The following is a 26896-nucleotide window of genomic DNA, read 5'->3' on the forward strand; positions in this document are numbered from 1 at the left end:
TACCACTATCTGATCCCCCCTTCCCTGTTCCATTCACGAATTGTGCGTGGAAAGAACGACTGCTTGTAAGTCTCCGTATTTGCTCTAATTTCTCGGATCTTTTCGTAGTGATCATTACGCGAGATATATGTGGGCGGTAGTAATATGTTGCCCATCTCTTCCCGGAATGTGCTCTCTCGTAATTTCGATAATAAACCTCTCCGTATTGCGTAACGCCTTTCTTGAAGTGTCCGCCACTGGAGCTTGTTCAGCATCTCCGTAACGCTCTCGCGCTGACTAAATGTCCCCATGACGAATCGCGCTGCTTTTCGCTGGATCATGTCTATCTCTTCTATTAATCCAACCTGGTAAGGGTCCCATACTGATGAGCAATACTCAAGAATCGGACGAACAAGCGTTTTGTAAGCTACTTCTTTCGTCGATGAGTCACATTTTCTTAGAATTCTTCCTATGAATCTCAACCTGGCGCCTGCTTTTCCCACTATTTGTTTTATGTGATCATTCCACTTCAGATCGCTCCGGATAGTAACTCCTAAGTATTTTACGGTCGTTACCGCTTCCAATGATTTACCACCTATGGCATAATCGTACTGGAATGGATTTCTGCCCCTATGTATGCGCATTATATTACATTTATCTACGTTTAGGGAAAGCTGCCAGCTGTCGCACCATGCATTAATCCTCTGCAGGTCCTCCTGGAGTACGTACGAGTCTTCTGATGTTGCTACTTTCTTGTAGACAACCGTGTCATCTGCAAATAGCCTCACGGAGCTACCGATGTTGTCAACTAAGTCATTTATGTATATTGTAAACAATAAAGGTCCTATCACGCTTCCCTGCGGTACTCCCGAAATTACCTCTACATCTGCAGATTTTGAACCGTTAAGAATGACATGTTGTGTTCTTTCTTCTAGGAAATCCTGAATCCAATCACAAACCTGGTCCGATATTCCGTAAGCTCGTATTTTTTTCACTAAACGTAAGTGCGGAACCGTATCAAATGCCTTCCTGAAGTCCAGGAATACGGCATCAATCTGCTCGCCAGTGTCTACGGCACTGTGAATTTCTTGGGCAAATAGGGCGAGCTGAGTTTCACATGATCTCTGTTTGCGGAATCCATGTTGGTTATGATGAAGGAGATTTGTATTATCTAAGAACGTCATAATACGAGAACACAAAACATGTTCCATTATTCTACAACAGATTGACGTAAGCGAAATAGGCCTATAATTATTCGCATCTGATTTATGACCCTTCTTGAAAATGGGAACGACCTGCGCTTTCTTCCAGTTGCTAGGTACTTTACGTTCTTCCAGCGATCTACGATAAATTGCTGATAGAAAGGGGGCAAGTTCTTTAGCATAATCACTGTAGAATCTTAAGGGTATCTCGTCTGGTCCGGATGCTTTTCCGCTACTAAGTCATAGCAGTTGTTTTTCAATTCCGATATCGTTTATTTCAATATTTTCCATTTTGGCGTCCGTGCGACGGCTGAAGTCAGGGACCGTGTTACGATTTTCCGCAGTGAAACAGTTTCGGAACACTGAATTCAGTATTTCTGCCTTTCTTCGGTCGTCCTCTGTTTCGGTTCCATCGTGGTCAACGAGTGACTGAATAGGGGATTTAGATCCGCTTACCGATTTTACATATGACCAAAACTTTTTAGGGTTCTTGTTTAGATTGTTTGCCAATGTTTTATGTTCGAATTCGTTGAATGCTTCTCTCATTGCTCTCTTTACGCTCTTTTTCGCTTCGTTCAGCTTTTCCTTATCAGCTATGATTCGACTACTCTTAAACCTATGATGAAGCTTTCTTTGCTTCCGTAGTACCTTTCGTACATGATTGTTATACCACGGTGGATCTTTCACCTCGCTTTGGACCTTAGTCGGTACGAACTTATCTAAGGCGTACTGGACGATGTTTCTGAATTTTTTCCATTTTTGTTCCACATCCTCTTCCTCAGAAATGAACGTTTGATGGTGGTCACTCAGATATTCTGCGATTTGTGCCCTATCACTCTTGTTAAGCAAATATATTTTCCTTCCTTTCTTGGCATTTCTTATTACACTTGTAGTCATTGATGCAACCACTGACTTATGATCACTGATACCCTCTTCTACATTCACGGAGTCGAAAAGTTCCGGTCTATTTGTTGCTATGAGGTCTAAAACGTTAGCTTCACGAGTTGGTTCTCTAACTATCTGCTCGAAGTAATTCTCGGACAAGGCAGTCAGGATAATGTCACAAGAGTCTCTGTCCCTGGCTCCAGTTCTGATTGTGTGACTATCCCATTCTATACCTGGTAGATTGAAGTCTCCCCCTATTACAATAGTATGATCACGAAACTTCTTCACGACGTTCTGCAGGTTCTCTCTGAGGCGCTCAACTACTACGGTTGCTGATGCAGGTGGTCTATAGAAGCATCCGACTATCATATCTGACCCACCTTTGATACTTAACTTAACCCAGATTATTTCACATTCGCATTCGCTAATAACTTCACTGGATATTATTGAATTCTTTACTGCTATAAATACTCCTCCACCATTGGCGTTTATCCTATCCTTGCGGTATATATTCCATTCTGTGTCTAGGATTTCGTTACTGTTCACTTCCGGTTTTAACCAACTTTCCGTTCCTAATACTATATGCGCACTATTTCCTTCAATAAGAGATACTAATTCAGGAACCTTGCCCTGGATACTCCTGCAGTTTACCAATATTACGTTAACTTTTCCTGTTTTTGGTCTCTGAGGACGGACATTCTTTATCAACGATGATAATGTCCTCTCTGGTAAGCCGTCAGGTATTTTATCGTTTCGTCCAAGGGGGGGTCCCTCTAACCTAAAAAACCCCCGTGTGCACGCCACACGTACTCTGCTACCCTAGTAGCTGCTTCCGGTGTGTAGTGCACGCCTGACCTGTCTAGGGGGGCCCTACAGTTCTCCACCCAATAACGGAGGTCGATGAATTTGCAACCATTATAGTCGCAGAGTCGTCTGAGCCTCTGGTTTAGACCCTCCACACGGCTCCAAACCAGAGGACCGCGATCGACTCTGGGCACTATGCTGCAGATATTAAGCTCAGCTTGCACTCCGCGTGCGATGCTGGTTGTCTTCACCAAATCAGCCAGCCGCCGGAAGGAACCAAGGATGGCCTCAGAACCCAAGCGGCTGGCGTCATTCGTTCCGACATGTGCTACTATCTGCAGCCGGTCACACCCAGTGCGTTCAATAGCTGCCGGAAGGGCCTCCTCCACATTACGGACGAGACCCCCCGGCAAGCACACCGAGTGCACACTGGCATTCTTCCCCGACCTACCCGCTATTTTCCTGAGGGGCTCCATAACCCGCCTAACGTTGGAGCTCCCTATAACTAATAGGCCCGCCCTCTGTGACTGTCGGGACCTTGCCGGAGAATCGGCCACTGGCCCAACAGGTGAGGCACCCTGTGGTGGCTCGGAAACGATGTCATCACCACTAGGAAGCACCCCGTACCTGTTGGAAACGGGTAAGGCAGCTGCCACGCGGCCAGATCCCACCTTCGCCTTTCGGCCAATCTTAGGTGGAGATTTCAATTTACCAGATATAGACTGGGACACTCAGATGTTTAGGACGGGTGGTACGGACAGAGCATCGAGTGACATTATACTGAGTGCACTATCCGAAAATGACCTCGAGCAAATAAACAGAGAACCGACTCATGGAGATATCATCTTGGACCTACTGATAACAAACAGACCCGAACTTTTCGACTCTGTATGTGCAGAACAGGGAATCAGTGATCATAAGGCCGTTGCAGCATCCCTGAATATGGAAGTTAATAGGAATATAAAAAAAAAGGAGGAAGGTTTATCTGTTTAGCAAGAGTAATAGAAGGCAGATTTCAGACTACCTAACAGATCAAAACGAAAATTTATGTTCCGACACTGACAATGTTGAGTGTTTATGGAAAAAGTTCAAGGCAATCGTAAAATGCGTTTTAGACAGGTACGTGCCGAGTAAAACTGTGAGGGACGGGAAAAACCCACCGTGGTACAACAACAAAGTTAGGAAACTACTGCGAAAGCAAAGAGAGCTTCACTCCAAGTTTAAACGCAGCCAAAACCTCTCAGACAAACAGAAGCTAAACGATGTCAAAGTTAGCGTAAGGAGGGCTATGCGTGAAGCGTTCAGTGAATTCGATGGTAAAATTCTATGTACCGACTTGACAGAAAATCCTAGGAAGTTCTGGTCTTACGTTAAATCAGTAAGTGGCTCGAAACAGCATATCCAGACACTCCGGGATGATGATGGCATTGAAACAGAGGATGACACGCGTAAAGCTGAAATACTAAACACCTTTTTCCAAAGCTGTTTCACAGAGGAAGACCGCACTGCAGTTCCTTCTCTAAATCCTCGCACAAACGAAAAAATGGCTGACATTGAAATAAGTGTCCAACGAATAGAAAAGCAACTGGAATCATTCAATAGAGGAAAGTCCACTGGACCTGACGGGATACCAATTCGATTCTACACAGAGTACGCGAAAGAACTTGCCCCCCTTCTAACAGCCGTGTACCGCAAGTCTCTAGAGGAACGGAGGGTTCCAAATGATTGGAAAAGAGCACAGGTAGTCCCAGTTTTCAAGAAGGGTCGTCGAGCAGATGCGCAAAACTATAGACCTATATCTCTGACGTCGATCTGTTGTAGAATTTTAGAACATGTTTTTTACTCGAGTATCATGTCGTTTTTGGAAACCCAGAATCTACTATGTAGGAATCAACATGGATTCCGGAAACAGCGATCGTGTGAGACCCAACCCGCTTTATTTTTTCATGAGACCCAGAAAATATTAGATACAGGCTCCCAGGTAGATGCTATTTTTCTTGATTTCCGGAAGGCGTTCGATACAGTTCCGCACTGTCGCCTGATAAACAAAGTAAGAGCCTACGGAATATCAGACCAGCTGTGTGGCTGGATTGAAGAGTTTTTAGCAAACAGAACACAGCATGTTGTTATCAATGGAGAGACGTCTACAGACGTTAAAGTAACCTCTGGCGTGCCACAGGGAAGTGTTATGGGACCATTGCTTTTCACAATATATATAAATGACCTAGTAGATAGTGTCGGAAGTTCCATGCGGCTTTTCGCGGATGATGCTGTAGTATACAGAGAAGTCGCAGCATTAGAAAATTGTAGCGAAATGCAGGAAGATCTGCAGCGGATAGGCACTTGGTGCAGGGAGTGGCAACTGACCCTTAACATAGACAAATGTAATGTATTGCGAATACATAGAAAGAAGGATCCTTTATTGTATGATTATATGATAGCGGAACAAACACTGGTAGCAGTTACTTCTGTAAAATATCTGGGAGTATGCGTGCGGAACGATTTGAAGTGGAATGATCATATAAAATTAATTGTTGGTAAGGCGGGTACCAGGTTGAGATTCATTGGGAGAGTCCTTAGAAAATGTAGTCCATCAAGGTGGCTTACAAAACACTCGTTCGACCTATACTTGAGTATTGCTCATCAGTGTGGGATCCGTACCAGATTGGGTTGACGGAGGAGATTGAGAAGATCCAAAGAAGAACGGCGCGTTTCGTCACAGGGTTATTTGGTAACCGTGATAGCGTTACGGAGATGTTTAACAAACTCAAGTGGCAGACTCTGCAAGAGAGGCGCTCTGCATCGCGTTGTAGCTTGCTCGCCAGGTTTCGAGAGGGTGCGTTTCTGGATGAGGTATCGAATATATTGCTTCCCCTACTTATACCTCCCGAGGAGATCACGAACGTAAAATTAGAGAGATTAGAGCGCACACGGAGGCTTTCAGACAGTCGTTCTTCCCGCGAACCATACGCGACTGGAACAGGAAAGGGAGGTAATGACAGTGGCACGTAAAGTGCCCTCCGCCACACACCGTTGGGTGGCTTGCGGAGTATAAATGTAGATGTAGATGTAAATTCTACTGGATGGAAAAACCAAGTGCACCCCCTATCACATGTAATCTGCCCAGAAGCAGGAGAGGAAGATTAGGTTAATCTACTTTATTTATTTTTGGTTGGGAAACTGACACAAAGGTCGATGCTAATTACACAATTAATCACAAAGATTGTGCCTAATTACACAATTGTATGCATAGCGCTACACAAGGACGGCATAAAAGCTCAATACAGCTTAAAAGCTGACGATACCATACAATTGATGTTATCCTGCTGGGAAATAATTTCGCAGTACCACTCGTAACTAGCGGCACACACTCTCAAACTTTACCCTACACCTACAAGCTGGTGGGAAAAAGGCAGTGGTGTAAGGTAATATCTTTATTCTTTTTGGTGAGGAATACGTTCAACTGATTAGATGCTCGCACACAGTACCTATCGCTGTTTGATGTCAGAGTTCGCTACAGATGCCTGCTCAAAAATCATCCTGCAGCCCAGGTAATCAGGGCCAATACACACTACCACAACTAATGGAAAAAAAGTGTCACAGTTCTAATTACACTTCGAAATTGTTGTGAAAAAACGACTCGTAATAAACGGGTCATAATGCAGTACATGTACTGGGGGAAAATCGTCGTCCTACAGAGTGCTGAGGGGTGGTAGTTGAATGTGCATTTTTCTTGATGTACAATCAATAACTGCTAAAACCAAGGCCTTCTCACATCCCTTCACACCTCCCCCTTCCCCCCACTACGATGCTCTGCCAAGTGTCTCGCGCCCCCACTACCACCCTCTAAAGCCGCTACCTGCACTCGGCTTCCAACCATCTGGCCTCCACCTTAAGGCGATGCTCCTATGCCAACACAGCAGGAGATAAAAGGACGACTGCCTCAAGTGCAACTTTTTCATCTAAAATACAGCGGCAGAGCCCCCATGCACCACAGACACATCCCTGCTGCCACTCCCTTTACGCCACTCACGATATGCTGCATACCCTCAGACCACAGTCCTAGACAACACAAAAGGGAAATTAAGTAGCATAACCCAGCCCGTCTGGACAACAGTCCAGTTAGTCTGCACTACTCGGGTTTCCACCATCTGGCCACCACCTTAAGGCGACGCTCTTAGAGCAACACAGTAGTAGATTAAATGTTATGCACATGTGTATTACTAACATACATATAAATTGAGGAAAAATACACCGAAATGTGGGGAAGCTGGGGGAGTACTTGCATGTCTTCTGATTGGTGCAGAACAATTCTTGTACATGGGACCGAGAATACAATAGCAAGAGGAATGCAGGAAAACTGCGAGATGGAAGCATCGGGAACTGGGGACACAATCTTTTATTTTTAGTCAAGATAACATTCTAGTGTATTCCTGTTGGGGTAATAGTGACACACGAGCGTTGACTGCTGTCTTCGATGTTTTTCTGGAAGAAAGAGAGCCATCTTGAATAGATGAGAGCCATTACTTGAATATGCGGTAAAGGATGACAGAGATTGGATGGAGTGATAGGGTAAGATGGAGCTGTAACAAGGTAGGATTTAATGGTAGACTGACGATGCGTTCTAGAGAGAGAGAGGGATATGGTGCTGCAGGTCGTTTGACCATTTTTTTTTTTTTACGTTGCTCTCTTGGGATCAGTTGTGTGACATGACCTGCTTCCGACTCGCATACAACTGTATGTTCTGTGTATGACTTAGAGCACTGTCTACTTGCGATCATTAACATCAGAGGACTTCCATCCTGTTTTGACACATTCCTCTAGACGATCAAAGATTTATGCGAGGCACTCCACCCCCCTGCCGCATCTTTGGCATAAAATCGAGTCGTCAGTTTCTAAGTTAGCGACAGAGGTTTGTGAGGTAGTACAATCCCCACATAAACATCTCATTGACAGATGTCCTGTTTACGGAGATAGTGGCAGCATGACATGTAACTTCACATGTCAATCACCGCTGCTATTCATTTGTCCCTTTCTTTGTAGGAGGCATTCTCCATTACTAAAGGTCTTTTTACATAGGACTGACGCAAGCATAGTATAATTTCTGAACCGTGATCGGATGTGAATAGTGGGGAGCTATACACCTCTGGAAAGCTATATTGTACGTGTATCACAAAGAACCGATGTTTCAAGGAAGTACTTTTTCATTTTACAGTTTATCACCACAGTTTATCATAGAGAAACCTGCAAGGAGAATGTATGCCATGTGCAGGAAAAATATTTCTTAAATTTGGATAGTAACAGTGTTGCATTCCATACGAGTAATTAGTCGCAAACAGCAACGATCTAACATTATAGTGAGTTTTAAGTGCAGAACATTGCAGCATTAGGAGTGCATGTGTTTTTATTTTCTCTTACCAATACCTTCTTGGTAATGTCCACAGACACGAGAACAATACTTTAGTATTGATAGCGCAGTTGATTTACATAAAACGCAACAAACTCCATCTGCCTGGAGCTCCATCATACATAAAAGCCACATATTTCTTGTTGTAAACCGTCTGTTATACCATTGCAACAGTTTAATATCTGCTGTATACCGATAAGGGTTGCTAACCTCCTCGACAATCGCGCATCTGGAGAAATCTTGTGCTCTTGGATGGGTGTGGGAGAGCAGTTACATCTGCGGTTCGCATTGTTCCTACATGAAACGTGGAGCTTAGCGGTCTACCCTTCTGGTCAGCTGCATGGAGTGTTGGTCAAAGACAATGCGAGGAGATAATTCAGTCTCTAACTTTATTCCAAGAATGCGAGAATGCCCTGTGACTTCCATCGACATAGAGAAAGATCATAAATTACACACTATGATCGAAGTGCTAGAGAGATGTAGGTTGCTGTCTGGTATACTTTGGTGTATATGTTCGAGAATTAATAATGAATGAAGATACTGCACAGCCATCTACTTACATTCGCGATGGTACTTGCAAAGTAGTGGAGGGGCTGTTTAGCGACGATACAGAAACTGGTAAGTGCCCTGCCGCATCATTGGTCAGTGCCTGAAATTACGATAAAATTGCTAAAATTGCTCGTACTATCATCTATTATGCTTATTATTACGGTACATTGACGGTATCTTTTCTATCCCAACAGTCCTGTTACGTTGCTGACTACCACAGAATGGGATTTACATCTTGCGATGTCTCGTTTCCTGGGGGAGTCAATAGACCAAACGTGTTAATGTCAGTTTAGAATCTGACACAGACATTGAAGTCCCGGTGGAAAAAAAAATTATTTGGCAGTGTACAACACGTGTAACAGCAGAAAAGGTGGTGTAGCAAACAACGAAACAGGGTCCCTCTCCTGCGACTGATAACATGCGGGGCAAAGTTTTCGTACAGTACAGGCGATGAAACTTTACGTCGATATGTGCAAGCAACGTCGATTGCTAGGCACCTGCTCCATTGGATCAATACCAGTATACTTAATAGGATCGCCGCATATGCTCGATGCCGGCACATAGACAGTATTCGTTTTCTATACATCAGAAGAGAGAGATGTGGTAAAAATCTATCGGATGAAATTAATGGAGCCTTTATACTTCGTAATTGCTGGATGGTACAGAATAACGATGATACATTGTTTGGATGATAGATGTGAAACGATCCTGAGTGACGTGGATCTGCTTCAATGTTGAGTCTTCCTAATTTTCCCAACAAGAAACACCAGCATACTGTTCGTACTGTCATCGTGTTGCAGGAGCAGGCTTCATTTGATGCTGACCTTACACATCAAACATGGGTGGCGGAGCTAGGACAACATGTTCCCACTTCCACAGAGTAGTCAAAACATGCTCCTATAGCATTAACTCAGCTCACTCTGCTTCTAAACAGGTTGGAGAACGTGGTACATCTTGCTCTCTCCGACTCCTAGATAAAATTGCTATAATTGATCTCGCTATCAACTGCGGTGTGTATTACAGTACATCACTCCATATCAATGGCGTCTTTCCAATCCCAACCATCCACTGGGTGCGCTGTTGATTACAGCATAATGATTGACTGACACCAATCCGTTGAGATGGAGGGAACCTTGACGGAACCCAAGATATCTGCTACTTGTCGCTGTGGAACATGAGATTAAATGTAGAGGTCATCTCCTTAATACAGTTCTTTGGAAGTGTTCCTTATTGCTACAGCCTCGTCCTATTTACATACGCTGTGATACCCTACACATGTTTTTATTTTTTTAATTTTTTGCACCAATAAGACAACATTACCGCTTTTTATTTGTGTTAGCTCATGCGTATTGCCGGCCGGAGTGGCCGAGCGGTTCTAGGCGCTACAGTCTGGAACCGTGCGACCGCTACGGTCGCAGGTTCGAATCCTGCCTCGGGCATGGATGTGTGTGATGTCCTTAGGTTAGTTAGGTTTAAGTAGTTTTAAGTTCTAGGGGACTGATGACCTCATAAGTTAATTCCCATAGTGCTCAGAGCCATTTGAATCATTTTTTTCATGCGAATTGCAAACAGCACCTTCCGGCGATGATCAATACCAGAACAGTAATCATGTACATGACTGCAAAATGAAGGAACAATGCTTTTCGAAACGGAGCACCAAGACATCTGCTACCCTTTCGATGGGAAGATGAGATTAACTATACACCTTTGCATAGTTGTTGGAAGCGTTCTACAATACCACAAACTCTTCCAGTTCTCATATGTTCGATGTATTCCACATTTTTGTCAATGAAAAACATTGCATCTGTGTTTTATTTCTACCAGCCATGGTGTGGTGACTGTACAGTTTATGCCATGCGATGTTCAGTTTTCTGTGAGAGAAAGAGGATCGAAGCGTGTTAGTGTCAGTTTATCAGCAGCTGCATGGGTATCTAAGTCATGGTAGAAAAAACAAAGTGTATGGCGGTGTACACTTACTGGCTGAGTTACAACCGCAAAAACAAAAACAAAAAAAAGTACTAAACTGCATATGAAGGAGCAGTACAGGAACCCTCTCGTTTGATTGATAGTCTGTTGGATATGATCATCCTACACTACAGATGATGAAACTTTACACCGGTCTGTGGAAGCAACTTCGATCACAAACCAACTGCTCTAATTAACCAATACCTGTATATTTGGGTGATACATTAATACATCCTGAGAGACACAGATCTCGTCCGGACTACCTGTTTGTAGTTTGGAGATGGGTCACAAAATATTCGTCCTTCTTCCGTGCCATGTATGATGTGTAGTCTTCCTAATTTTCCCAACAAGAAACACCACCGTAAGTGCTCGTACTATCTCCTCTACTACCTCGTGTTGCAGAGCAAAGCTTCGTTTGCAGTGTGATGGTAACATATGCTTTATGATCGTGTTTTTAAATAGCGCAGTCCTTACACGAAAGGTATGTTGTGGGTTGTAGAATCCCTCTATGGTCAGCTTCAGATGTCATTTCTCAATAGTGTTCCTCGAAAAGAACATCGTGTTCCCTCCATGGATTCCCAGTTGTCCGACTTGGCGAGTGTAATACGACCGCTGAAAAAAAAAAAAAAAAAAATCGCCATACAAAGTAACTCTCATGATCGAGTTAATTAATTAGCCGATCAAATTGACATCAATGACGTGCCACCTGACGGGTGGAAGAGATGGCTAGGGCACCACAGAACGATTATTGACTAGCGCTTTTTTTTTTCGTTGCGGTGATATCTTCCAACGAAATTTCAATCTCCCACCTACACACGACGAACAGGTTCTCATGATTTGTTTCTTAAACGCTAGTATGATATAGCATCACAATGATAAAAGGAGCCCTGTCATAGTGTACAACACAGCTACATACTCTTGAATTACAGCCTCTTGTTGTCAAACGTAAAATGAATGTGGTTTTTTTTCGACATGTGTGCCAATGGCGTGAAAGATTTTCTTAAATGTTTATAATACAAACGTGCATGACTTTATTTACAGACACTGAACGCGAGAGTCTCAGGCCGTGTAATTTGTTCAAAATGCTGGAAGAAATTGCTTAATATGTTTTTTTTCTTTGGAGTTTAATGTATCGCTTTTTCTTTACTCTGTAGGTGGTTTCGAAATAACGAGGATATTCTGTGGTGATCGGTAGTTCTCGCATTTAGATAGTCGAAGACTTTTTTTCTCATTTTACGCAGGGTGGGCATGTCTCTGATATGTGATCGGTGGCAGTACACTTCGCTGGACGTCACAAAATAATGACAAGCGACTGCACTCGAACATAAAAACTATACCGATTTTGCTCATTAAACTAAAAGAAAATGGACTTTACCTATTTATTATGATCGCAAATGTGTTTTTCTTTTTCAGGGTGAGGGGCCGGTGTCGATTGGACGGGGGTTGGGGGGGGGGGGGGAGGGTGCATGTCTTCTGTGACGGTCGCCGGCCAGAGCCGCTCTCTGTTCGGGGGGGAGGGGCGGCGTGTGGAGGCTCTGTCGCTATAAATTAGGCGAACAAGTTGCACTTGAGGAGGTCGTCCTTCCATCTCCTACTCTGCTGGGGTAGGAGCGTCGCCTTAAGGTGGCGGCCAGATGGTGGAAAGCCGAGTTTTGAGGACCAACTGGACCGTTATCTGGGGGTGGGGAGGGGCGGGGAGTTATGCTACTTAATTTTTCTTTTGTGTTAACGTGATTTGTACTTGCCATACGCTAAATAAATAATCAATTTCTTTTGTGTTGTCTAGGACTGAGGGCATGCCGTGTATCACGAGACGTGCAAAGGGAGCGGCAGGGGGGCACGTCTGAGGTGCCTTTGGGCTTTGTCGCTATATTTTTGATGAACACGTTGCATTTGAGAACGCCGTCCTTTTATCTCCTATTGTTTAGTTGACTGGGTGCAGGTGTAGGAGCGTCGCCTTAAGGCGGCGGCCAGATGGTTGAAAGCCGAGTGCGGGCAGGTAGAAACATAATTTTTAAATACGGAGAATTTTGTCAACGAAGGTTCACAGATTGGATAAAATGTTGAGTCAAATAACAACTGTTCAATGTAGACACCGTGGTTGGCAATTTGCTGGCTATTTTGTGTTTTCTGTTTCGAGTAATGGTTTAAAACTATTTTCCAGAGTCCACATAGGTGCCATACCTGCGGATAAGGAAACTTGAGTTATGAAATAAAGACAAAATAGAAAATAAAAAGAATGGAGATGAAAAGTGTAGGTCAGACGCCTAGAGTGGTTTATGCAACTATAGATAGAATTTCATATAAACACGTTTCACTCTCATTGAAAACGCGGAAGGGACCTGGATACGAGTATATGAGGATCTTCCCGAAAAAAGAAAACAGTAGCCTTTGTTGGGAGTGGTACATTGTGTTTCACAAGGTTTTTCAGCAAGAAGTTTTGCTATGGTTCGAAGAATCTGCAGGAAAATAGGGAGCAGTTGATACTTTCTTAGTGTTTCTTTTATCAGTCGCGAGAAGAGGTTATCCTTGACCCATACCGTATGTCAGTGGGAGGGAAATGAATGAATGTTGGAAACATATTCCTATCACGATAGTTAGCTGCTGCCTTCTACAATGAAATTTTCAGAACCAGGGTCAGTTCCAATTACTGTCTCGCCAGCAGCCTTGTACTGACCTACATAGCGGATTGACAGTAGTCGAAAGCAGTAGGCTGTATGCTGGCACCTGGTTTCCCCCTCTCCCTTCCTTTCGTGCAGCAACAAGAACCCAACAGTACACTCTGCAACCGCTCACCACAGTCATCTGCACAGCACAGATTCACACTTGACACTTCATAACAGGTCGTAGGAGGGGAAGAATAAATCACCTCCACTTTGACCTTCCCAAGCACTGTGGTACGGGATTCCTACCTCTGTTCCCCTTCACACATTTCATGACTATAGGTGTGCTAGTGTAAGTGTCGCCAGCACACCGTTCTGCAAAGATGTAGTGTGAAGATCGATAGTAGTCGCTGGATCAAGCGTACCTATCAGAAGAGAGGCCAAAGGCACACCGACAAGCAACACGCCACCAACGCCCTGTCTACGCCACCGCTGACTGGCGGGCCTCAGTCGCTAGCTCACTGACTCGACTCATTGCTCTAGGCTGGCGTCTGTCATTCATTGACGGAGCGGCATAGTCGAGCATAGGCTAAGCCAGTACATAGTAGACACAGAATTGTGAAAATAGCAAGATTTCCGATTGTGTCTGCAAGAGGACTACTGCTGATGAGCTTGTACCGCAATGCCCGGATTCTACTCAAGATTAGCAGCTTCCTGTTTTTCTGAACAAAGAATCGTGTTAATCTCCGTGTGCATTTGTGTTGTACAAACAGGATACTGGCCATCTCTGACATCCTGTCCCTTGCTCCTTTGGTAGAAGACACTACAGCGGCGACAAGGATACTACAATACGACCACTTTAACTTTTTAAAAGACTTCAGTTCTTTGCCTATCCTTCTTCGGTCAGTTGCCTCATCCGTAAACTTATTGCACAACGTGATAGACTGACGTTATTTCGGGGCCAGAAACACAGGCCTCCTTCGTGAGATGGTCCATCTAGCCATTGTAGACCAATTCTACACGAAATGAGGTCAACATAAACCAGATTTTCATCTCATATTACTGTACTGACTCTCGTGGTACATGAATTTTCTCCCCAAGCGATCTGCGGGTGAACACTTTTTTCCTTCCTGTTACTTTCAGTTATAGTCGACAGTGTGTAGACGGCCGCTCGAGTAGGAAAGGGTCTCGTATGTCGTGCGCGTCCACGGAACTTGCAGACAGGCTATAATTGCAGCAAAGATCTTGTCCACCATGGGAATGTTATGTCTTCCTTGCAAACTGTGTGGTTCTTTAATAATGGTTCTTAAATAATACAACCCAATATGTTGTCCTCGACGGCGAGTGTTCATCAGCGACATCGGTATCCTCAGGAGTGCTCCACGGCAGTGTGAGAGGACAGCTGTTGTTCTGTGTGTACATAAACGATTTGACGGACAGGATGGGCAGCAATCTGCGGTTGTTTGTTGATGATGCTGTGGTGTACGGCAAGATGTCGAAGTTGAGTGACTGTAGGAAAATACGAGACGACTTACACAAAATTTGCAATTAGTGTGAAGGATGGTAGCTAGGTCTATCTGCAGAAAAATGCAAGTTAAAGTGAATGAACAGAAAGATCACACGTGTAACCTTCGGATACAGTATTACTAGTGTCCATCCTGACACAGTCAAATCGTTTAAATCTTTGCACGTAACGTTACAAAGCGATATGAGGTGGAATGAGCATCTGAGAAATGTGGCAAGGAACTCAATGGTCAGCTTCAGGTTTTTGGGAGATTTTTAGGTTCACCTGTAAAGGAGAGCACAGGTAGGACGCTGGAGAGACATATTCTTGAGTACTGCCGGAGTGTTTGGGATCCGAACCATGTCGGACTGAACCAAGACGTCGAAGAAATTCAGAGGCGGGCTGCTAGATTTGTTACTGGTAGGTTCAAACAACACGTAAGTGTTATGGAAATGCTCCGGGAAGTCAAATAGGAATCCATGCAGGGAAGACGATTATTTTTCGAGGAACACTATTGAGAAAATTTAGAGAACCGGTATTTGAAGCTGACTGCCGAACGACTCTACTACCGGCAACATACATTCCGCGTAAGGACCACGACGACAAGATACGAGAAATTAGGGCTGATACAGAGGCATATAGATAGTCGTTTTTCCGTCGCTCTATTTGTGAGTGGACCTGGAAAGGAAATTACAGGGAGTGATACAGGTTACCATCCGCCATGCATCGAACAATGGCTTGCAGAATATCTATGTAGATGTAGATGTAGCTGTAGAATGGATCCACGAGCGAGGAACTGATGCTGTTAATAACAGAGAATTCAGATATTAATTTATTCTACGTTTGATATTAAGTAGTAAAAATAATACGTAACTTTGTTGCAGTATTTGCAGCGTCAGATGCCTACAGAAGATTCGAATGTACACTACTGGCCATTAAAATTGCTACACCAAGAAGAAATGCAGATGATAAACGGACCTTCATTTGACAAATATATTATACTAGAACTGACATGTGATTACATTTTCCCGCAATTTGAGTGCATAGATCCTGAGAAATCAGTACCCAGAACAACCACCTCTGCCGTAATAACAGCCTTAATACGCCTGGGCATTGAGTCGAACAGGGCTTGGATGGCGTGTACAGGTACAGCTGCCCATGCAGCTTCAACACGATACCACACTTCATCAAGAATAGTGACTGGCGTATTGTGACGAGCCAGTTGGTCGGCCACCATTGACCAGACGTTTTCAATTGGTGAGAGATCTGGAGAATGTGCTGGCCAGGGCAGCAGTCGAATATTTTTTGTATCCAGAAAGGCCCGTACAGGACCTGCAACATGCGGTCGTGCATTATCCTGCTGAAATGGTTTCGCAGGGATCGAATGGAGGATAGAGCCACGGGTCGTAACACATCTGAAATGTAACGTCCACTGTTCAAAGTGCCGTCAATGCGAACAAGAGGTGACCGAGACGTGTAACCAATGGCACCCCATACTATCACGCCGGGTGATACGCCAGAATGGCGATGACGAATGTGCGTTCACCGTGCTGTCGCCAAACACGGATGCGACCATCATGGTGCTGTAAACAGAACCTGGATCATCCGAAAAAATGACGTTTTGCCATTCGTGCTCCTAGGTTCGTCGTTGAGTACACCATCGCAGGCGCTCCTGTCTGTCATGCAGAGTCAAGGATAACCGCAGCCATGGTCTCCGAGCTGATAGTCCATGCTGCTGAAAACGTCAAAAATGTTCAAATGTGTGTGAAGTCTTATGGGACTTAACTGCTATGGTCATCAGTCCCTAAGCTTACACACTACTTAACCTAAATTATCCTAAGGACAAACACACACACCCATGCCCGAGGGAGGACTCGAACCACCGCCGGAACCAGCCACACTGTCCAGGACTGCAAACGTCGTCGAACTGTTCGTGCAGATGGATGTTGTCTTGCTAACGTCCCCATCTGTTGACTCAGGGATCGAGACGTGGCTGCACGATCCGTTGCAGCCATGCGGATAAGATGTCTGTCATCTCGGCTGCTCGTGATACGAGGCCGTTGGGATCCAGCACGGCGTTCCGTATTACCCTCCTGAACTCACCGATTCCATATTCTGCTAAGAGTCATTGGATATCGACCAACGCGAGCAGCAATGTCGCTATACGAAAAACCGCACTCGCGATAGGGTACAATCCGACCTTTATCAAAGTTGGAAACGTGATGGTACGCATTTCTGCTCTTTACACGAGGCATCACAACAACGTTTAACCAGGCAACGCAGCTCAACTGCTGTTTGTGTATGAGAAATCGGTTGGAAACTTTCCTCATGTCAGCACGTTGTAGGTGTCGCCACCGGCGCCAACCTTGTGTGAATGCTCTGAAAAGCTAATCATTTGCATATCATAGCATCTTTTTCCTGTCGGTTAAATTTCGCGTCTGTAGCACGTCATCTTCGTGGTGTAGCAATTTTAATGGCCAGTAGTGTAGAGACATGTACAGATACAAAAGATTCATAAATCTGTCACTCTTCAGTGCAATGTCTTTTCAGAAGATGTCGAGCCTGTAAATGTTATTCAGCTGGCTGACAAAATGGGGGCACAGTGGATGAATGTTCGAACTTAAGTACACCCGCAGGTGGAGCTCCGGAGATGGGATGCTTGCACCTCATTGGCAGCTGTGTAATCGTTCGTGGTAGCGCCCTCGTGCCGCTGTGACGACAAGTATGAAACGCGGTGGAGCAACTGGTGGCGCGCGTATTTGAAAGTGCGGCCCATTGCATAACTGCCAGCACCGCAGGAAGATCAGAACAACAACCATCTTTCTACGACGTAGACATCAGAAGATCCGATGGCCACGTTGGACATAATATGTGACCGAGACATTACGAATGAAAATGTGCCTTAAATAAATCGTTTGCTCCAGTATGACAATGTCAAATTTCACTGAATTTCTTAGACACGCTTTATGTTTGTGCTCAAAACTTTACGATTTATTTTTTTTTTATTTTCGACAAAATTTCACTCCAGTTGGTGTATATTAAGATGGTCTGCTAAGCTCGGATCTTTCCACTAAAATTCTAACAAGGTGAAGGGAGATATGCGCAGTTAAGAATATTTGGAAGAGGATTGTCAGTTTGAATAGGGAAACCGCCCAAAAGCCGTGGACAGAGCTGCAGTAATGTAAACTACACTTTTTACTCAATTTTCACACCATAATATGAAGCCGTACTGAGTGGACGTATATCTGTTAAAGTCTCTAGTGAACAAAACATCCAAGACAAATTCTTTGTTAGGCTGTGGAGGGAGGGGTTATGAGTAGAGATAATTTTTGGGAAAAAGTCTATGCTTATGAACAAAAGGGAGGAGAGGCATTTTATCACATACGGAGGAAAAGCACCAGAGCAAGTTTATAAATATAAGTGCTTGAGGTGTGTTGTCACGCCTGACTTTAAAAAGTACAGCACACTGTGTAACATAACAGGGGTGTGATCTCTCCATCTCTACCTGGGAAAACAAGTTTCTTCGGAACAGAACGGTAATACAGACGTGAACATCTCACCTCCACTCAGTTCCTAGGAGTATTATTCATATATTAAAGAGCGGACTTCATTTCCTGATAAAAGCAGATACGAAGAAAAGCGGTGAAATATAACGGTATGAGGAATTTTCCAAGCCCTGTTCGGCTTTCTGAGCGCAAGAAGAAAAGTAATGTCGTTAGAAACCTGAACACAACACACAGTTTGTGGTGCCCGCTAAAAGCAACTTCTGCTCCCCAGACTGTCTGTAGGTACATGGTAAAAGACCCCAGGATATCGTAAAGTTAAAATTTATTAAAAACAAAAACTGGAACACCGATCGACCACAAGCGTTCGCAACGACGCTAATTATGATACTCGGCAAGGCAGTAAAACCGAAGGAAAAAAAGTCAATTATTTTTCCTTGTACATAATTTTGTTTCTGACTCTCTTGTATGTAGAAGTTTCTGTTAAGAAGTGCGGCTCGGAGTATGATGGGGTACGAGTGTTTTGTATCATACATGTTGCGAAATAAGAGAAGATTTTATTTATATCAGTATTAAGTAATTTTTACTGAAGAGAAGTGGAACTAAGTATGGAGGATTTTCTTATTGTTGACACGCACTGATGTACCTGAAGTCCGCTGCCTGCATCTGCAAGTCACCTGTAAGAGAGGAAGTCCGATTTGCCAAAAATCGTACAAACACAACATTTCTAATAATGCAACTGTAATATTGTTTAAATTATTTTTACTTTCCATTTATATACGAAGCAGTATTAGTATTATATAGTGTATATTTTTTTTATTATTACAACACAACAGGCGACCTGAGTGTCAGAGCTTCAGGGCACCGCCAGTGAGTAGCGCTTGGTAACTACCGTTATAATAAGAAATTTCTGGGACACTGTTATTGGTCATATAAAATAATTGTCGGTATTTTCTAGTCGCATGAATCACAACGGGGAGCAAGTAAAGCAAAACGGCAAAAATTAAGCAGAAAATTTTGGAAAGCAATAAGAATTAGACCAAGGTAACTTAAAATTTTCAATAGTAATTTTGTTCGGCACAGCAAAGTCTAGACGGCTACGCAAGTAGCTTGCTTGGTTACGCTTGGGTTCGCCTCTTTTTAAGTAGGTAGAGACCTTTTCTTTATTAGCACCTTCCTTGAATTTTACTGTGAGAACTTTACAGGAATTTTATTAGTGTGATACACATTGTCAGGGGCAGGAGACCGTGGACAGTCTGGCATTAGCTGCCGCAGCGGTCGCACGCTCCTCAAGTTTGCTCCGTGAACGTTCAGTGTTTACGCCAGTGTTTTCGTGTTTTGTGCTCGTTTATTGACGTTTTGCACGTGAATTAAGCGTTATCAATTGAGCATTTGGTCTTCTTCCGTGTCATCTTTCTACGAAGTGCCGTTGGGATTTCGGCGTTGTCCGAGATTTCTTCGCTGCAGAACACCATGGCAAACTCCGTGAGAAAAAACACCGTGATTTTCACCTTCGGCAAGTACACCCGTCGAGTACAGCCCTCTGCACTTGAAATACACGACTGGATTACCGAGGTAATTGGCCTTCATTCTGAATCTGTTCATACCATGCAGCTGGACTCTGATGAATACTGCATTTTTGTAAAGTTTAACGATTCCGCGAGTGTAGACCGCTTTCTGGCAAAATTTGGTTATGAAACGGAATTTATACACCGTGATGGTACTAAAAGTACTGTCAAACTCCGGAATTCCGAGTCTGTAATTAGGAATGTTAGGGTTTTGAATATTCCCATAGAAGTAGACAATTCGAAAATTAAAGATGTCCTTTCAAAGTATGGGGTTGTCAGGCAAATAGTCAACGAAAGGTGGGCTTCGCATTTCAAGCTGCAGTGCTTTAACGGCATTCGCTCCGTGGAGATGGAAGTGAAAGCAAACATTCCCTCCCACATCTTTGTTGACGGGCACAAGGCGCATGTTATGTACTCAGGACAAACCCCTACATGTCATGTATGTAACGAGTCTGGTCACCTCCGTCAGGACTGCCCTCGCCGTGTATTTGTGCTAACAAATAACCTTACGCAACGCCGAAAATTGACACTCAACGATTTGTTGCCAGCCAGTAATACAACAGAGCCAGCGGCGGTCGTGGATCCTGTTACTACCTCTGAAAATGTTGCATTTAATGTTAATGACTTTCCGTCTTTAAAACCTGCATTAACTGCTGAAATTCCGTCCCGTGACAGCGAGATTCCCACAAAAAAGCGTCCTCTAGAGGACACTGAAAGAAATGTTGATGAGAACTCTTCCTGTGAAACACCCGTTGCCAGGAGGCCGAAGCCCAGTCCTGAAGATCTGTTGGAAGTGGAAAAAGGAGATGGAATGAAGGTCGATGTGGCTCCCACTTCCGCACAAGGACTTACACCGCCACGAACAGATAGTGACGCAGCGGGTAGTGATTTTTCACGGAAATGTGACCCTGAGTCTGAGTTCACGGCTGAAATAACCGCATCAAGTGCACAACCCATACAGTGCGAACCGTACGAGGAAGTACCAGGTAAAGAACCTGCTGACTCCGAAGCGCAACGCCACGCCGAAGGAGGAAATACACAAGCATCACCGCCTAGCCAGCAAAACAACACAACACAACAGACACCACGCCGGAACCAAACATTGACGACTCGCAAGCCACGGCCGTTGCCCCATTTAGCCACCGCCGGCGGCTGCGACAGACACCGGGCCTTGCTGTCACGCGTCATCAAGCGAAAGTCACACCAGAGAAGAAAGACATCAAGAAAAAGAATATCAAATATGAAGTCATCAGGTCCAACACTGACGAGGAGAAAGAGAATGGCCACAGTGACTTATAGCAATGCATTGTCAGGATTTCAGGATACTTCTCTTCTCAAGCTATTTGTTTAAAAGCAGTGCAAATTTTCTAGGCAGTTAGTACATGTAATGGGCACACAGCTTGTAAAGATCGTGCCTTGTAGGGAAGCACGTTTGCTGCTATAATCATACCGAACCTCATCCCAAATAGCTTCTTCCGGTATGTCTGTGCTGCAAGCTTATAGCATTACTACTATTAACATTAATAAAATACAGTCACCCTTGAAATTGGCAGCACTAAAGGAATTCTTGTACCAGCCCGGAACAGATATCGCGTTGCTACAAGAAGTTCCGATAACGGAATTTCGGATCCGAGGCTTTTTTGAAATTGTTAATGTTTCTACGGAAGCCAATATCGGTACAGCCATTCTTATAAGGGAAGGCATTCCGGTGACTGAAATCGAACGACTAGAATCAAGAAGAGCCATAGGCATAAAACTTTTCGATGTGACAGTGATTAACCTTTACGCCCCATCAAGAACTTCCCACAAATTGGATCGTGCGAAGTTTTTTCAAGATGAACTGATTTATTTATTGAGGAAAAATCCGTGTTCTCTTATACTAGGTGGAGATTTTAACTGTGTTTTAAACCAGAAAGATCAACAACCCAACTTCAACTACTCGCCACAGTTAAAAAAATTAGTAAGTGATCTACACCTTAAGGATGTGTGGGAACTTCAGCACCCGACGTCAGTCGGGTTCACGTATATAACCAGCCACACCCGCAGCAGACTAGATAGAATTTACGTGTCACTAAATTTGCAAAATTATTTATTAAACGTTGAGACTATTCCAGTGTATTTTAGCGATCACAGTACACTTTTAACTTGCTTTAATCTAAGTGTACAACCAACCCGTCGATTCAGAGGCCAATGGAACTTAAATATCTCTGTTTTAACTGACGAAGAACTGTAACAGGAAATAAGGTTTGCGTGGACTATGTGCCTCCGCACAGTAGACAAGCACCCAACAGTCATAGACTGGTGGACAAGGAGGGCTAAACCAAGGCTGCGGAAAGTTGTCATGCAGTATAGTGCAACCAGGCACAGGGAGTTGAGGAATACAATGGAGTTTTATTATAAAGTTTTAAGAGACTTATATCAACAGGCCCATGATGACGTAATTCGTCTAAATGATATCAAAAAAATAAAAGCCAAGTTATTAAGCATTAAACGGCAACAGATGGAGGGACTCAAAATTAAATCGAAAGCCACATCAGTCGTAGCGGATGAAACAGCTTCTCTGTATCACTTGGTGCGGCATGCTAAAAACAGACGTCAAACTTTAATTGATGAAGTCCAGACGCATACTGGTACGAGGCTCACATGCCAGAAACAAATACTGGACGAAGTCCACAGGTACTATGAAACCTTATATGCCCCTACCACAGTGGAAGATGCAGCTCTCGAGGACTTTCTCACTATTTTAGGTCCACAATTGTCGGGAACAGACAACGCTGACATCCTGTCACCTATTACTAAAGATGAAGCGCATGAGGCAGTGCGTAACTCACCTCTCAACAAATCTCCGGGACTTGATGGCCTCCCTGTGGAGTTTTATGCCCGCTACTGGTCTATAATTGGGGACAAGATCACTTCCATGACAAATGAGGTCCTGAACGGAAAACCGGTCCCTGCAGAGTTTAAGGAAAGTAAAATAGTACTGATTCCTAGGAGTAAAGACAAAACCAACTTAAACAATTTTCGGCCTCTTTCGCTACTAAATTCTGATTACAAAATAATTCGCGTATTATCAACAAAAGACTCTCTGCCTTTTCCAACAAAATATTGAGTCATCACCAATCTTGCTCTCCGACCAGAACGATATTCGAAAGTCTATCTGCATACAGAGACGTCATTGCAATTACCTCAGTGACAAGTATAAAATGTGCTTTAATCTTTATAGATTTCAACAAAGCTTTTGACCGCGTTAGTCATAGATATCTCTTTGCGACGCTGTCAAGAATGGCTTTCCACCCCCAGATTGTGAACATGCTAAGGAATATTGCAACAGGTGTAAATGCGAAAATAGCAATCAATGGCCAAACATCTAAACCCATACAGATAAGGCGAGGGGTTCCACAGGGCAGTCCCTTATCAATGTTTTTATTTTCAGTATCTTTAGAGCCCTTCCTCCGCACTGTCCACGAAAGATTAACAGGCATAACATTGAGTGGTGAGAAAATTGTCATACGAGCTTATGCTGATGACGTGGGCGTTGTAATAAGGAATAAGGAGGAGACAGTTACACTGGAAAGAGAAATCCAAAGATATTGTCTAGCGTCGGGAGCGACAGTAAATGAAAACAAAAGTCAAATATTGAATCTACGGGGCCTAGATCACCTTCGACTGGCATGGGCAAAACAAGACAACAAACATAAAACTTTGGGAATCACCTTAATGGCATGTCCGATGCGGATGGCTGCTTTTAACTGGACGGAAACTAGGAGGAAAGTTCATGGTGCTGTAATGGAGAACATCCATCGACCTGGTGCAAAAAGTCAGATTCATCAACTCCTGCGTTTTGTCTAAAGCGTATTTCACTGAGCAGGTATTTCCAATCCCTAAACTAGTAGCGAAAGGGATCATGTCCACTGTTACCAATTATTTATGGAGAGGAGACATATTCAGGGTTGGTGCGACTACGGTTATACTGGATGTCAGAAACGGGGGCCTCGGTTTGGTGCATATTGGCAATAAAGCGTCTGCTCTGTTCCTCAAACGGACTTTCCATATACTCAGAGAACTTCCACAATGTATAACCGCAAAGCTCTTTGAGGCTGTGACACCCCATAGCCTGCAAGCACCGATTGATGTGCGAAGGATTAATGCCCGTCTGCAGTATGTGAGGAACTTTTTCCTCGAAGCAAGTTATCTTAGTGACGAAATCAGAAGCAACACACGTATCACAGCGCGCGACATCATACTTGAAAGGAAGTTAAATGAGGGTAGAAACAAAATTGAAACGAAATTCCCAAATTGTGACTGGAAAGCTGTATGGCGGAACATCAACTATGCCGGGCTATCTACAGACGCTATTTCCGCATGGTACAAAACAGTTAATTATGTCATCAGCACCAACGAGAGACTATATGGGATCGGTTTAAACCAGACACACCTTTGTGGAAAATGCAATCTGGTGGATACACTCAGCCACAGATTCACCTGTGGTGGCAATGTGCATAACTGGAATTGGATCAGGCAACAAATCGCCTTTCTCACCAGATCCTCTACGCAATATATAACGCCGTCGCTCCTCCTGAGACCGGACATGACATACTTTCCGAAATTAAAAACCAACACCATTAGCTGGTTACTGGGAAAATATGTTAGTTATGTCATCCACACACTTGGGTCGGACAACGAGATAGAATTCCGCGTTTACATGAAGTGTGAATATGCAAAAATCAGCACGTATCGCAACCACAAGAAGCGCTATGGCAACATGCTGAAGATCATTTTTGAAAGAATGGGTGTTGGTTAAATATGTGAAACCACTACAACACCTTGAACGAGAACGAACAGAAGAAAAATAAAAGTCACTTGGTTCCTTATTATCATTTACTTTAACCTTGCTTCCGGAACTTTTTTTTTTTTTGTGTTATTGTATGTGTTTAATTGGATTGTATTTAAACTGGTTCATAGTCAAGAAAACTGGTATTAAATATGCTATATTTTTTATTCAATGGACAGTTTACAAATTAAACAGTGAATTCAACTTAGTAGACAAACCCACTGATTGGGTGACAATAATTTGCACCTAGAATAATCTCAGTTATCTTGAGCAAAGTTTATACTGTAACCACTTTTAAAGTTTGTTTTACCATTATTACTGTATTAGACATATTTTGCATCTAAATAGTTTAAAACTGGTTCTTTTTTTTAATGTTGCAAATGGTTTAATCATTAATTGTACTGTTGAATACTTGAAATGTATGTTTTAGTAAAATACAATAAAAAAAAGGGGTAGTGTCTTTGATTCATAATCAAAACGTCTCCGGTCCCCGGGTTCGATCCCCGCCACTGCCTAAATTTTGTTAAATAATCAGCATTGACGGCCGAAGACTTCCGGCATAAGAAGTCACCCTCATTCTGCCAACGGCCTTGTCAAAGAGGGCGGAGGAGCGGATAGAGGTTCAGGGCACTCTCTTGTCCTAAGGGTTGGAAATTGCCCCTAAAGGCGGAAGAATCAGCAATGATCAACGACATGAGGATGCAGAAGGCAATGGAAACCACTGCATTAAAGACACGTAACGTGTATCCACAGGACACGTGGCCTGTAATTGAAGGAGTGTCATGATGATCTCTCCATTGGCAAAAGATTCCGGAATAGTCCCCCATTCGGATCTCCGGGAGGGGACTGCCAAGTGGGAGGTTACCATGAGAAAAATATTGAATAATCAACGAAAGGATAACGTTCTACGAGTCGGGGCGTGGAATGTCAGAAGCTTGAACGTGGTAGGGAAAATAGAAAATCTGAAAAGGGAAATGCAAATGCTCGATCTAGATATAGTAGGGGTCAGTGAAGTGAAGTGGAAGGAAGACAAGGATTTCTGGTCAGATGAGTATCGGGTAATATCAACAGCAGCAGAAAATGGTATAACAGGTGTAGGATTCGTTATGAATAGGAAGGTAGGGCAGAGGGTGTGTTACTGTGAACAGTTCAGTGACCGGGTTGTTCTAATCAGAATCGACAGCAGACCAACACCGACAACGATAGTTCAGGTATACATGCCAACGTCGCAAGCTGAAGATGAACAGATAGAGAAAGTATATGAGGATATTGAAAGGGTAATGCAGTATGTAAAGGGAGACGAAAATCTAACAGTCATGGGCGACTGGAATGCAGTTGTAGGGGAAGGAGTAGAAGAAAAGGTTACAGGAGAATATGGGCTTGGGACAAGGAATGAAAGAGGAGAAAGACTAATTGAGTTCTGCAACAAGTTCCAGCTAGTAATAGCGAATACCCTGTTCAAGAATCACAAGAGGAGGAGGTATACTTGGAAAAGGCCGGGAGATACGGGAAGATTTCAATTAGATTACATCATGGTCAGACAGAGATTCCGAAATCAGATAATGGATTGTAAGGCGTACCCAGGAGCAGATACAGACTCAGATCACAATATAGTAGTGATGAAGAGTAGGCTGAAGTTCAAGACATTAGTAAGGAAGAATCAACACGAAAAGAAGTGGGATACGGAAGTACTAAGGAATGGCGAGATACATTTGAAGTTCTCTAACGCTATAGATACAGCAATACGGAATAGCGCAGTAGGCAGTACAGTTGAAGAGGAATGGACATCTCTAAAAAGGGCCATCACAGAAGTTGGGAAGGAAAACATAGGTACAAAGAAGGTAGCTGCGAAGAAACCATGGGTAACAGAAGAAATACTTCAGTTGATTGATGAAAGGAGGAAGTACAAACATGTTCCAGGAAAATCAGGAATACAGAAATACAAGTCGCTGAGGAATGAAATAAATAGGAAGTGCAGGGATGCTAAGACGAAATGGCTGCAGGAAAAATGTGAAGACATCGAAAAAGATGTGATTGTCGGAAGGACAGACTCAGCATACAGGAAAGTCAAAACAACCTTTGGTGACTTTAAAAGC

The sequence above is a fragment of the Schistocerca serialis genome, chromosome 9, assembly GCF_023864345.2.
Source record: "Schistocerca serialis cubense isolate TAMUIC-IGC-003099 chromosome 9, iqSchSeri2.2, whole genome shotgun sequence".
Taxonomy (NCBI): domain Eukaryota; kingdom Metazoa; phylum Arthropoda; class Insecta; order Orthoptera; family Acrididae; genus Schistocerca; species Schistocerca serialis.